Source organism: Myotis lucifugus, unplaced genomic scaffold (assembly GCF_000147115.1).
Source record: "Myotis lucifugus unplaced genomic scaffold, Myoluc2.0 scaffold_20, whole genome shotgun sequence".
Lineage (NCBI taxonomy): Eukaryota > Metazoa > Chordata > Mammalia > Chiroptera > Vespertilionidae > Myotis > Myotis lucifugus.
In genome coordinates, this window is record NW_005871068.1 from 27,163 (window position 1) to 39,513 (window position 12,351).

Genomic DNA, 12,351 nt, shown 5'->3' on the forward strand with positions numbered 1-12,351 from the left:
CATACACACACACACATTTACTCAGTCCTACCCCCAGAGATCCAGGTCTCTTCAACATATAATATATACATATGTTTCACCTAGGAATACAAAAAATGACAGGGCAAAATAGGCCATTAAACACATAGGCCTAAGCAACATCATGATGATGAGCATTGGTCTAGATAAGCAGTATGGCTTCAAATCTGTGATCTACTAGTTGATAGTAGTGTGATCTTGGGTAAGTCATTGCAACTCTCTATACCTTAATATTCTTATGCTTCAAACAGGAATATCAATACTTAGTTCCTAAAGTTTCTATATAGACTGCCTAACAGTGGTCAGCAAACTGCGGCTCGCGAGACACATGCAGCTCTTTGGCCCCTTGAGTGTGGCTCTTCCACAAAATACCAACTTCTGCGCATGGGCCATGAAGTTTCAATCGCACTGTACATGCACGCCTGCACGTGGTATTTTGTGGAAGAGCCACACTCAAGGGGCCAAAGAGCCGCATGTGGCTCGCGAGCCGCAGTTTGCCGACCACTGGCCTAAGATAATGTATGTAAAGGACTTAGCACTATGTCAGGCACAGAATAAATGTTTTCTATATTCATAGGGTGCTATGCTTATAACTGGCCTAACAAAGTTAAGGAAAGCCTCTTAGAGTAGACATTATTTACCTCTAGACTATAAAAATAATTAGAGCTGCCTAGAGGATAGGGACCTACAAAGTGTCTTCTGGGTAAAGGGGCCAGCATGTGAAAAAACATGGATTCAGAAATGACTGCAGGTCATTTGAGGAACTGAAAGTATTTTGGTATAACTGAAACCCAGGTTGAATTGAATGAATAAGAGTCAGGACAGCAGAGTAGGTAGATGAGGTCAAAGAAATAAGTTGAGATCAAAACAAAAAAGCTTTTGTATGCCATTATGAGACATTTATAGCTTAACTTATGGCTGATCAAGAATAACAGAAGAGTTTTAAATAGGAAAATGATATGTTCATATTTTCACTTGGGGTCAAGGTGGTAGATGTGTGTGTAGGGGAGGGGAAAGGGATGATAATCCAGGAAAGAAACTACAAAGGATTGAGGTAGTAAATAGGGAATCTACAAGAGGAAGAGGGTATGGATCAGCAAGGTCATCAAAGGTAGAGTCAGTATGACTTTATGATTAATCTAAAAGAGCATGGGGTGGTTAGAGGAGATAAACATCTAGTATATTTCACATATTTCTAATTTGGAAAACTAGGTAGATTGAGGGGTCATTAACTTACATTGTAATAAGAGCTCAGTTTTGAACATGTTGAGCCTGAGGGCTCTTTTAGACATCCAAGGAGAAAGATCAATCTATAATTCAGAAGAGACAATTGGACTGAAGTTGTAAATTTGTAGTAGTCAACCCTAAATTAACTATGACTTAATTATGAGGGGATCTGTAATAAAGAGTCTGGATTCATTTTTGAAGTTTGGCTACTGGCCCTTTTCAAGTCCTGCCACTCCCTCTGTCCCTATATCTAGGCAAGTTGACAAGTGGCCTGGATGCTCCCTACTTTGGTTCCAGGGGGGAATTCAAACTATGCAAGCCCCAGTCGATGCAAAGGAACCCTCATTCCAGCCCCACTACCTAAACATAATAAAATCCAAAGCCAACCACTCTTCCCTGCTCTCTCAAGCCATTTTTTGGACCTTCCTGAGAACTCACACTTCTCTCTCAAAGTCTCATTATGTGAATACCAAATCTCTCTCATACCCTCTTGGTGCATATGTAGTATCATCAGTGTCAATATCCAAACCAACTTTATGTGAGCGTTGGTGAGGAGGGGGTCCATTCCACTCTTTTGTATGGCAACAACAGGGCCAAATTGTGTCCAACATTTAAAGGTCCAATATTGTGGGTCTTACTCATGATAATATGTAGCCTTTGGGTATTTAATTATTAAGAACATGAAAATGGAATCACCTAGACATGGGATGTATAATGTTTAACATATATGTATAAAATAAGAAGTAGTCAAGGCATGGAGAGCCCTAGGAGAAAAACACCATTTCAACATCAAGGAGAAAAAGAGGAGCTTATGTAGGAGTCTAAAAAAGACTTGGCAGAAAACTAAGAATGAATTCAAGCAAGGAGAGCATTTTAAAAAGAAAAAATAATTAATCATGGTCAAATGTTTAAAAGAATTCAAATTAGATTTGAAAAATGTTATTGAACATCTCATAGATGTTTATAGAACATCTCATATGCAAAGGAACAACTGTCCTTCAAAGTTTTGACCATTACAATTATTCTACTTTCCTTTTAGACAATTAGGTAACTTTCACTGAGACAGTCATGCAAACTGTTCTGTTTAATACCCTGGATAAACATGGATACCTGGATCCCTCCCTAAGAAAATCATACAATAATTTAACAAGTTCTTTAAACCATATTTCACTTAAAGCTAAGGATAACAAAGGATAAATAAACACAATCCAATAGGAAACTAGAATATCTAGCTCAAAGTTATGGCCTATTGGCCAGAAATCACAGGTTCTCCCTTATCCTAAATTCTAGTTATACTCCCAGAATTTGATACCAGCTTAGGATCTGCCTATATAGCTTCACTTCTAAAATTCTAGAACCAATAGAGCCAGCACAGCTCTCCACCAGAGTTAAGATTTCCTATATGAGCAGAGTTTCATGGCCTATGTGGGTCTGTGAACTCCAATTACATACTGCCTGCCAATCTCAATCAATGTCAGTGGTTGTCCAGAGTTCTGGGTTCAGAATTCTAATGTCACAATGGGGTTTGGTGTGTTTTCTGACTTTGATTTTTCTACAGTGAGTAGAGATTTATTCTATCTGTTAAGTGAGTATGACCACATCTATAGTACCTGTTGACTCATAGCTCTGCCTTTACACCTCAGAAGCTAATTTGTTCTGACTCCAGTTTCACAACTATAGGATATGTGTATCTCAGTATACCTCAAATCAGTATGTATTTTATGGTTTTTACACAAAGTTCTTTTTTATATATTCTTAAACCATCAAAGAACAGATGAAATTTGCAAGCACTCCCCACACTATGGATTAATTGTGATGTGGATCAAAGTGCAGGTTCAAAGTTGTCTGTCTTTCTTATTAAGATTGTTTAGTTTTGTAGGTTAGGATGATTATCTATGGAATCAGGCAGGTTCTCCCTCCCCCAGACTGACCATATACAATCCATGTGACCCTGAGTGAGATATTTAACTTAACTGAACCTCAGTCTATATATCTATAAAATGGCGATTAAAATAGCTATCTCATAGAGTTTTGAGGTGTGTGTGCTTGTGTGTGTGTGTTTATACTTAGTGCCATACATAGCACAGAGAAACACTTTACAAATGACAAATATTATTATAACATGGAAAACTTAGGTGATAGCAGCTAACATTTATTAGACCCATTTGATAGATCAGGAATCTAAGGTCTAGAGAAGATTATTAAACTTCCCAAGACCATGCAGCTGGGAAGTACTGGAGTTGAGATTTCCAACTGGATCACTTGATTACAGGGCACTTCTATGTGTTGCTGGCTCACTGCAACTCATTGTTGCCTTCGCTGTCTTTACAGATCTAAGTAGAGGTAACAGAGTTACAGAAATTATACAGTCATTTCTTATGAACATAAGTGATCCATTATAAGTAAGGTGGTCTGGTTTATTTATCAAATCCACTTAGTCTCTCCTCAATCTTGAGGTACCATAAAAATGTCAAACTCCCTCCTTTAATCATCAGGTTGAAAAAATGCCTTTATACACTTAAATCTGGTCTATTATTTCAGTTATGTAAAAAAGAAAACTAGAAAATTATTGGTTTGTTGGATTTTTCTAATGTTTATACTTTGAAATCCATCTTTTTAAAAAATCCTCACCCAAGGATAATTTTCCATTGATTTTTAGAGAGAGTGGAAGAGAGAGGAAAAGACAGAAATATCAATGTGAGAGAAGCACATCAATTGGTTACCTCCAGACCAGGGCCCAGGGTTGGGGAGGAGCCTCAAACAAGGTATGTGCCCTTGACTGGAATTGAACCCGGGACTGTTAGGTCCACAGGCCAGTGCTCTATCTACTGGGCCAAACCAGCTAGGGCTGAAATCCATCTTCTTATGATAATTGTCTGTTGTCTCTCTTGAAAAGGGTAACATTAATATTTCTTTATTTTTTAAGTACAACTAGTTTCTCAAATAGGCATCCACTGAGAGTTAGTAATGGGAACACCCCCCCCAATTTTTAAACTACTAGTCTATACAAATAAAACACATTTCCTTAAGAACACTGTGACTCCAATGATTTTATCATTGAATATAAAATATTACAATCATGAATATAAAATATTACATGAGGGTAATATTTGGTTAAAGTTAAAATAACTTAAGCACCAAAAAAATTTTAATGAAGACTGAAACTTAGCCCTAACCGGTTTGGCTCAGTGGATAGAGCGTCAGCCTGTGGACTCAAGGGTCCCAGGTTTGAGTCAGATCAAGGGCATGTACCTTGTTTGCGGGCACATCCCCAGTAGGGAGTGTGCAGGAGGCAGCTGATCGATGTTTCTCTCTCATCGATGTTTCTAACTCTCTATCCCTCTCCCTTCCTCTCTGTAAAAAAAAAATCAATTATATATATATATATATATATATATATATATATATATATGACTGAAACTTAGAGAGGTTCCAAATGATTTTACAAATCATTTCTCTCAATGTAACTTACATGCTAAAGCCTCATACTCGGGGCTTTTTTAGTTTGTCTTTCTTATTAAGGTTGTTTAATTTTGTAGGTTAGGATGATTATCTATGGAATCAGAGAGCCCCCCCGCCCCAGTTTGACCACATATAAGCCATTTGAACCTAAGTGGGATATTTAGCTTATCTGAGCCTCAGTGTCTGTATAAAATGGCAGTCACTTTTTTTTTTTAGACCAGCCACTCCTGTCCAGTTTTCGTATGGTCTAGACTCCTAGAGTCCTCAGGAGGCAGGAAGCTGCTGTGCCTGCACAGTTGCAAGTGGGCTCTCAGACTGCACCTGCTCCACACAGTTGCCTGTGGCCATCTCATTCTGCTGAAGACACTCCTCAAAGGCCTCAAAAGGCTCCACACAGGGCTGGCTGATCTGACGGATAATTGGGTGGTTAGAGGTGCATCTTGAGGTGGTGACAGTCCCACTGCCAGGACTTGGGCTTGGTGGCCAGACATTGCCCATACTGGTCCAACTTCCGGCTGCAGTGGCAGGCAGTGACTTCCAGTGCTGCCTGCATGTCGAGGCAGGTACTAGGAGATTCCAAGTTACTTTTTGTAGTGATTCCTCATGAGGTCCACATTTTGATTTTTCATTTTATTCCATAGCATGTAAATGTCATTGTTCTGCTCTTTTTCACTTGCAGTGGTTCTCAACCTTCCTAATGCCGCGACCCTTTAATACAGTTCCTCATGTTGTGGTGACCCCCAACCATAAAATTATTTTCGTTGCTACTTCATAACTGTAATTTTGCTACTGTTATGAATCGCAATGTAAATATCTGATATGCAGGATGTATTTTCATTGTTCGCGACCCACAGGTTGAGAACCGCTGTAAGGGAAACTTTTATGTCATAAAATTACATAAATGATGTATACTCTAAACTGGGAGTTAATTTTCTTGAGGTTTGATGGTAACTTTGGGTCATCTTTAATACTTACAAACCAATTAGTAGATGGATTGTTATGAACTTTGCCACTGAAATAATTTAAAATTCTGAACTATCAAAGAAACTTTTCTGAAATGTTTCTCTTACTCCTGATTGACCACTAAATAAATAAGTCTCCAAAGGCGTAGGCCCCAGTAGAATCATAGATCAATCAACTAAAGAGCTACTTGAGTGGTATTCACATCTGTGTAAGTCAGGGCAGATTGGTTGCAAATAGCAAAATACCTGAACCAAGTGTGTTTAAGTAAAATAGGAATTAAAGGAATTTATTGATTTATATAACTAAAATCTAGAGGTAGCCTAATCCAGAGGCAAGGTCAGCTACAGGTATAGTTGGTATCAAAAGGTGTCATCAAGATTTGGTTTCTCTCCATCTCACTTTTACTGACCACTTATTGTCTACAGTCTTAGGCGCCATGTTGTAGCATTATGAGGGTAGTAATACAGCCTATACAGCCCCTTATGTTCAAGTAAAGCAAGGAAGAATAAGTTTCTTTTTCCCAGAAGTCCTGAGAAAGACCCAGTGTGTTCACAGACTCTTATAGGATTACTAGAGGCCCGATGCACAAAAATGTGTGCACTGGTCAGGGGGGTGTCCCTCAGCCCCACTTGTGCCCTCTCACAGTCTGGGACCCCTCGGGAGATAACCACCTACTGGCTTAGGCCAGCTATCCGGGTGGCAAATGGCAGGCCTGATCCCTAGGTGCCTGCCCCGCCTCCCCGGGTCACGCACAGGGCAGGGCCGATCGGGGGTTGGGGCACCGCCCCCGGTCCCACACAGGGCAGGGCGGATCCGGGGGTTGGAGCCCCTCCCCAGGTCACACACAGGACACCCTGGTGGTCCAGCAGATCACTGCTGCCCCGCCCGGCCGCCCCAGGTCCGGTCGCACACGGGACCCACCCCCCTCCGGTCCAGGATCGCAGATAGCAGGCCCGGATGGCGGCAGGGCAGGTGGGATGGCGCTGTCCCACCCTGCCTGCGGTATGCAAATTAGCCGCCATCTTTGTTGGCGGTTAATTTGCATATCGTGCTGATTAGCCTATGGGAAGCATAGCAAAGGTACGGTCAATTACCATGTTTGTCTATTATTAGATAGGATGGGACCATCACTGAACCAATCCCTGTGTCCTGGGAAATGCAATATGCTGATTGGCTTTGTCTCAGTCCATATGGGCTGCTATAACAAAATGCCACAGACTGCATAGTTTATAAACAACAGAAATTTATTTTTCACAGTTCTAGAGACTAGGACAGCCATGGGCAAACTACGGCCCGCGGGCCGGATCTGGCCCGTTTGAAATGAATAAAACTAAAAACAAAAAAGACCGTACCCTTTTATGTAATGATGTTTACTTTGAATTTATATTAGTTCACACAAACACTCCATCCATGCTTTTGTTCCGGCCCTCCGGTCCAGTTTAAGAACCCATTGTGGCCCTCGAGTCAAAAAGTTTGCCCACCCCTGGACTAGGAAGTCAATGACTTAGGTGCCAGGATGGTCATGTTCTGGTGAGGACCCTCTTCCTAGTTCACAGCAGGTGCCTTCTCAGAGTGTGCTTATATGGTAGAAGGATCATGGGATTTCTGTGGGCTCTCTTTTAAGAACACTAATCCCATTCATGAGGGTCCACCCTTATGACCTAAACACCTCCCAAAGGCCTACCTCCAAATAACATCACATTAGGCATTAGTATTCAACACATGAAATCTGGGGTGACACAAACATTCAGAACACAGCAAGCTAAATATTGGCCATACTCTCCATCTTGGTGCTCCACTTAAATTTATGGGCTATAAATAGAAGACAGGTAAATCCCCAGGTAGATTTACAGATAGGATAAATGGATGCCCAGCCACCAAAAAGTATCATCTGTACCCTCACTTCCTTATGCTTTCGATGAGTATCTTTAATGCACCCCTACCCCTATAGGCAAGTCATGAGGTTAAAAAAATACTATTTATATATTTAATTTCTGCTAATAGGTACTCTTTAAGGGGAAAACGCTCATGTAGCAGCTCCCAGAAAATATATTGTAGGAGTTCACTAATAAGACTCTGTATCCTTCTACCACTTGTCATCTTGGGATCTCTCACCATTCATTATCTGGTAGTAGGCCTGCAGTGTACAGATGGAAAAATCACCCCAGAGGGAAGAGAGCTGTTACACTCTACCCCGCCCCTCTTCTGGTTCCACTTCTGTACATTGCTAATTTAATCAGGCACATGATTCACTCACTCACCTTAAGCTTAAACCAGACTTCATACTATATTTAATGTTTTAATTTATTTTCACCCACAAATATATCCATCTCAGCTTATGTATCTTTTTAACAGTCAGAAATATAAGCTGAAAGAAAAGGTCTTCTATCCTCACTCCTACTCCAGTGCATCCCAGATCAGATAATTCCAAATATTTTGTTCTAAGCCATGTATAAAATAAAAGCTTTGAAAGTATTTGTAGTTACCTTGAAGCCAGTATTGAAGTGAGTGAATATCATACTGATTGGAAATCCCAGTCAACATCCAAAATGCCCCTTTCTAACAACCTCAGTGGAAACAAGGGCTAAACCAGTGAGGAAGCTGTTTTGCGCAGATTCATATGAGGCCAGGTTGGCATGTTTGGGTTATCATTCAGAAACCGAAAGCCGTTCATTCCATTATCAGATTTGTTATGATCAATCTTAGAGGTTACAAAGGAAAATGTAGGTAGAAAAGTGGGAACAAGAGAAATGAAGGTGGTAAAAGCCCAAGGGAGTTGTAATCACTGTCTTTGGACAATAGAAATTCCAAAGCAATAATCTAGCATTCTAGCTTTGAAAAATAAGAGAGCTGGCTTGCAGGTGTATTTGACTAAAGTCTCACACAGCTAATTAAAATTCCATTATGCACAATAGTGACTGTGGGTGGGTGGGGGTTATAATGTACTGCTGCTAAATAACCATTAGAACTTGTTCAATAGCTCATGAGTCACCTCATCTTATTTAATAATACCAAATTATATTTGATTCAGTTATAAATTCTTAGCTACACAGTGCAATCCACACTATATAGATAAATGCTGCAATTTGATTTTCAATTTTAAGATAGAGATATGGAAAAATCTGATTATTTGCTATCACATACATGAATTTTAAAGTGTGTTCTCATTATCTTTACGATGTTCTGATCTATGGGAGGAAGTGAGGTGGTGAAATATACAAGATAATAGTCATGTCTAGCAGCAAAATTTACATCAGACACCACCATGTAAACAATATTCTGAAAACATGACTTTTCAAGGATAGATTCCTGCATGATAAATAGTTCTAAGCAGAATCAATAATTACTTGGAGGACTAAAAATTATTTTAGACATATTTTAAAATCCCATTAGAGCCTGTGAAATATCCAATAATGAAAGTTGTATTATAATGTCTTTTAGTATATGCATTACAAATTAGCTAATTGAGAAAGTTATTTCAGAAAGAAAAATAGAATACTATGTGGATTTTTAAGTTACTGATAATTTTTAAACATCTCATTGTAATTTTAACATCTGATAACAGAAGTTGTAAGTCTTGCTGTGTATTCATAATGAAGATATTGAATTTTCTTTTCTGTGAAAATTTAATAATCCTGAAAAATATGATGGAAAATTTTTAGCATCTAAAGCTGCTCTCCATATATCTTTGATTTAATGAGAAACATTATTGTACAACATTTTTCCACATTCAGTTATTGAATGCCTACTATTTGGAAAGCAAATTACTAGAGGCTCTGGGAGATACAAGAGCATTTTGGATGCACAGAATTTAGTGTGAGAAAACAGACAATTGCAAAAATAACACATAAAGCAAGGCAATGCTTTAATAAAAAATAGCATTATTTTTTTTTATTTTTAAATATATGTTATTGATTTCAGAGAGGAAGGGAGAGGGAGAGATAGAAACATTAATGATGAGAGAGAATAACTGATCGGCTGTCTCCTGCATGCTCCACAGTGGGGATCAAGCCTGCAACCCGGGCATGTGCCCTGACCGGGAATCGAACCATCACCTCCTGCTTTATAGGTCTATGTTCAACCACTGAGCCAAGCCGGCCGCACAGAAATACCATTTTAAAATTAAAGAAGAGAAACTAATAGTCTTGTATTTGGAGTAAAAATATTTTAAAGGTTTATATTTTTAGTCCGCCATTATTAACACCTGTCTAGGTGATGGACAATATTTATGGCCAAGTAGAAAAATTCTCTGGAAGCCCTTAAGTGAAAGGTAGTATACAACGGTTCTCATATGTATGTGTCAGAATCAGAGAGGGTTTGCTAAAATACAAATTGTTGGGCCCCACCTCAGTTTCTGATTCAGTGGGTCTGGGGTGAAGTTCAATAATATGCATTTACAACAAGCTTCCAGGTGATGCTGCTGTTGCTGGTCAGAGAGCCACACATTAAGAACCACTAGGGAGCTCTAGTGCCAGATAACCCAAGTCTGAATCCAGGCTCACTATTTATATCTGCATGATTTTTGGAATGTGCCATAGTCAACTCATTCAAAAAAATTTGCATAATGAAAGCACTGTGGCAGAAACTGCTAGGCAATCACCAAACCTTTATTCTCTTTTTTCCTAGGTCTACAGCTAGGCAACTGTTCCCAGTCTCCTTTGATATTAAGTGTAGACCTGTGACTAAGATCTAGCCAAGGAATTTCAGCAGAAGTGATATGCTTCACTTCCAGGCCTGACTCCTCATGACTCCCACAAACATCCTTCATGCCGTTTCCATCACTTTTGACTTGCAGCAAATGAGCATGGAAAATATGGAAGTTGCCAGTTGAACACAGCAGAGCTGTAAGAATGAAGGAGGCTGAATCCATAAACCAACACTTGGAATAGAGCTGCCACCAAACAGCAACACCCATTCGGGCTTTACACAAGGGAAAACTTAAACTATTTTTCTTAGTATCCCTGACAGGTAGAATGCTATCTAGACATGGTTATTCAATAAATAATTGCTGAATCCATAAAGAAAAACTTAAGTAATGAATCAGTCTAATAACAGACATTATTAGAGATAATAAACTCCACAACAGTGGAGATATTTAAGCACAACTAAATGGTTGTCAATGAAGGGTTCTACAGAAGGTATTCCTCAACAGGTAGAGGATTCCACAAAATCACCTCTGGGGACCCACCCAAATACAATATTCTGTAATATTACACTCTAAATTTAAATGACTAGGATGCAGTTTTTGAGAGCTATAGCTATCTCCCCAGCTCTATTATGTTCTATTCCTTTTGTTTTCTTCTTTTCCAAATGTTTCATCTTTCCTTGTTAATTAATCAATCAACATTCACTGAACACAGAAAATCTGCCAGGACTGTCTAAAAGGTACTGGCATCTAGCTGGGGTGAATGTTTGGGAATAAATAGACATTTGAAATAATTATGAAACAATATCAAAGGCACTATTAAGTGCTACAATAAAAAGTTGGGCGAGTTACTTCAAATGTGTTATTGTGCATGTTAAAAGAATATCAGCCCACTGGACAGGCAATCAAATAGCTCAAACTCAATTTTCTTTTCTATAGATAAGCTGTGCAAACGTGGGCAAGTCATTTAACCTCCCTACTCCCTTCTATAAAATAAAAGTAACAATTCTGTCCAATTTACTAATGAAAAGAATGACAAAAATTAATTCACACATTAGTAAGCAGGATCCTTTGTTAATAGAGTGCTCTATTTTGGAGCCTTATGTTTCAATTCAGCTTTACTTTGAGTTGCTTGTTTTCTTTCTACTTGTAAGCAGGGTTTTTGTTGTTAATGATGGTTCATCTAAAAGTCCTTTGTTCTACCTGCCTGCAGTACCCAGAAAACTGCCTGTTTTTTATCGTGACGAAAAAGTGCAACAGGCCTTTGGTCCTTCACAGCAAGAAATGCGTTTAGAGTTTGTCACTTTGGACTTATTTCCCCTTCAGCAGCCAGTTGTCACCACTGCTGTTGACCTGCCACTTGCTTGAGTTCAGGGTGGATACAGGAAACTCAAATGTTTCAGCAGGACTTCTTGGCCCAGCTGCTGATGACCAACTGGGAGATTACATTTCATGAGCATTACTTCATGTTTTGCTAGATACACTAAATATCCTTTCATATCTAAAGAGATGGCAAAGAACAGTTACAAAAAGGAACATTTCACGTTTTTCTAAATGAACCATAATGTAATAATAATTGATGTGAAATTGGACAAGTTTGCCCTGACTAGATAAACTTCTTCCCACCAGCTGTAAATGCTGCCTCCAGCTGCATTCTTTTCATGGGCAAACAGTTCGAGTTTTGTACATTTTATCAGACTCATTTTAAAACCATTTCCAAAATGTTTTCCTCTGATTCTGTTTTGAATATTTTTGCATCTGTAATATATTTTTCAGATATTTTCTCCAATTAAACCCTTTGAAAAAGAAATGAATGAAAAGTTCTACTTCAGCTTTTTTAAAAGTTTGATTCTGTTTCAGATTGCCCCTTTAACCTCTGTGAGTTGTATTTATGAGAGGTGCTTTGTTTGATAATTGTCTTTTGTATCCCAAACTGGTTCCAATGTTATTAGCCCAAGAACAGAGACTCAGGGAAGAAATTAACTACATCACTGTTCTGTGTTGTTAATTTGGCTATAAAGGAGGGACTTTTCCAC

General features: G+C 38.9%; 1 pseudogene; it reads right to left on the bottom strand.

Moving 5' to 3' along the window:
* Positions 1-4,971: 4,971 nt before the first annotated feature.
* LOC111825282 lies at positions 4,972-5,260 on the bottom strand (annotated as a pseudogene).
* Positions 5,261-12,351: the final 7,091 nt, after the last annotated feature.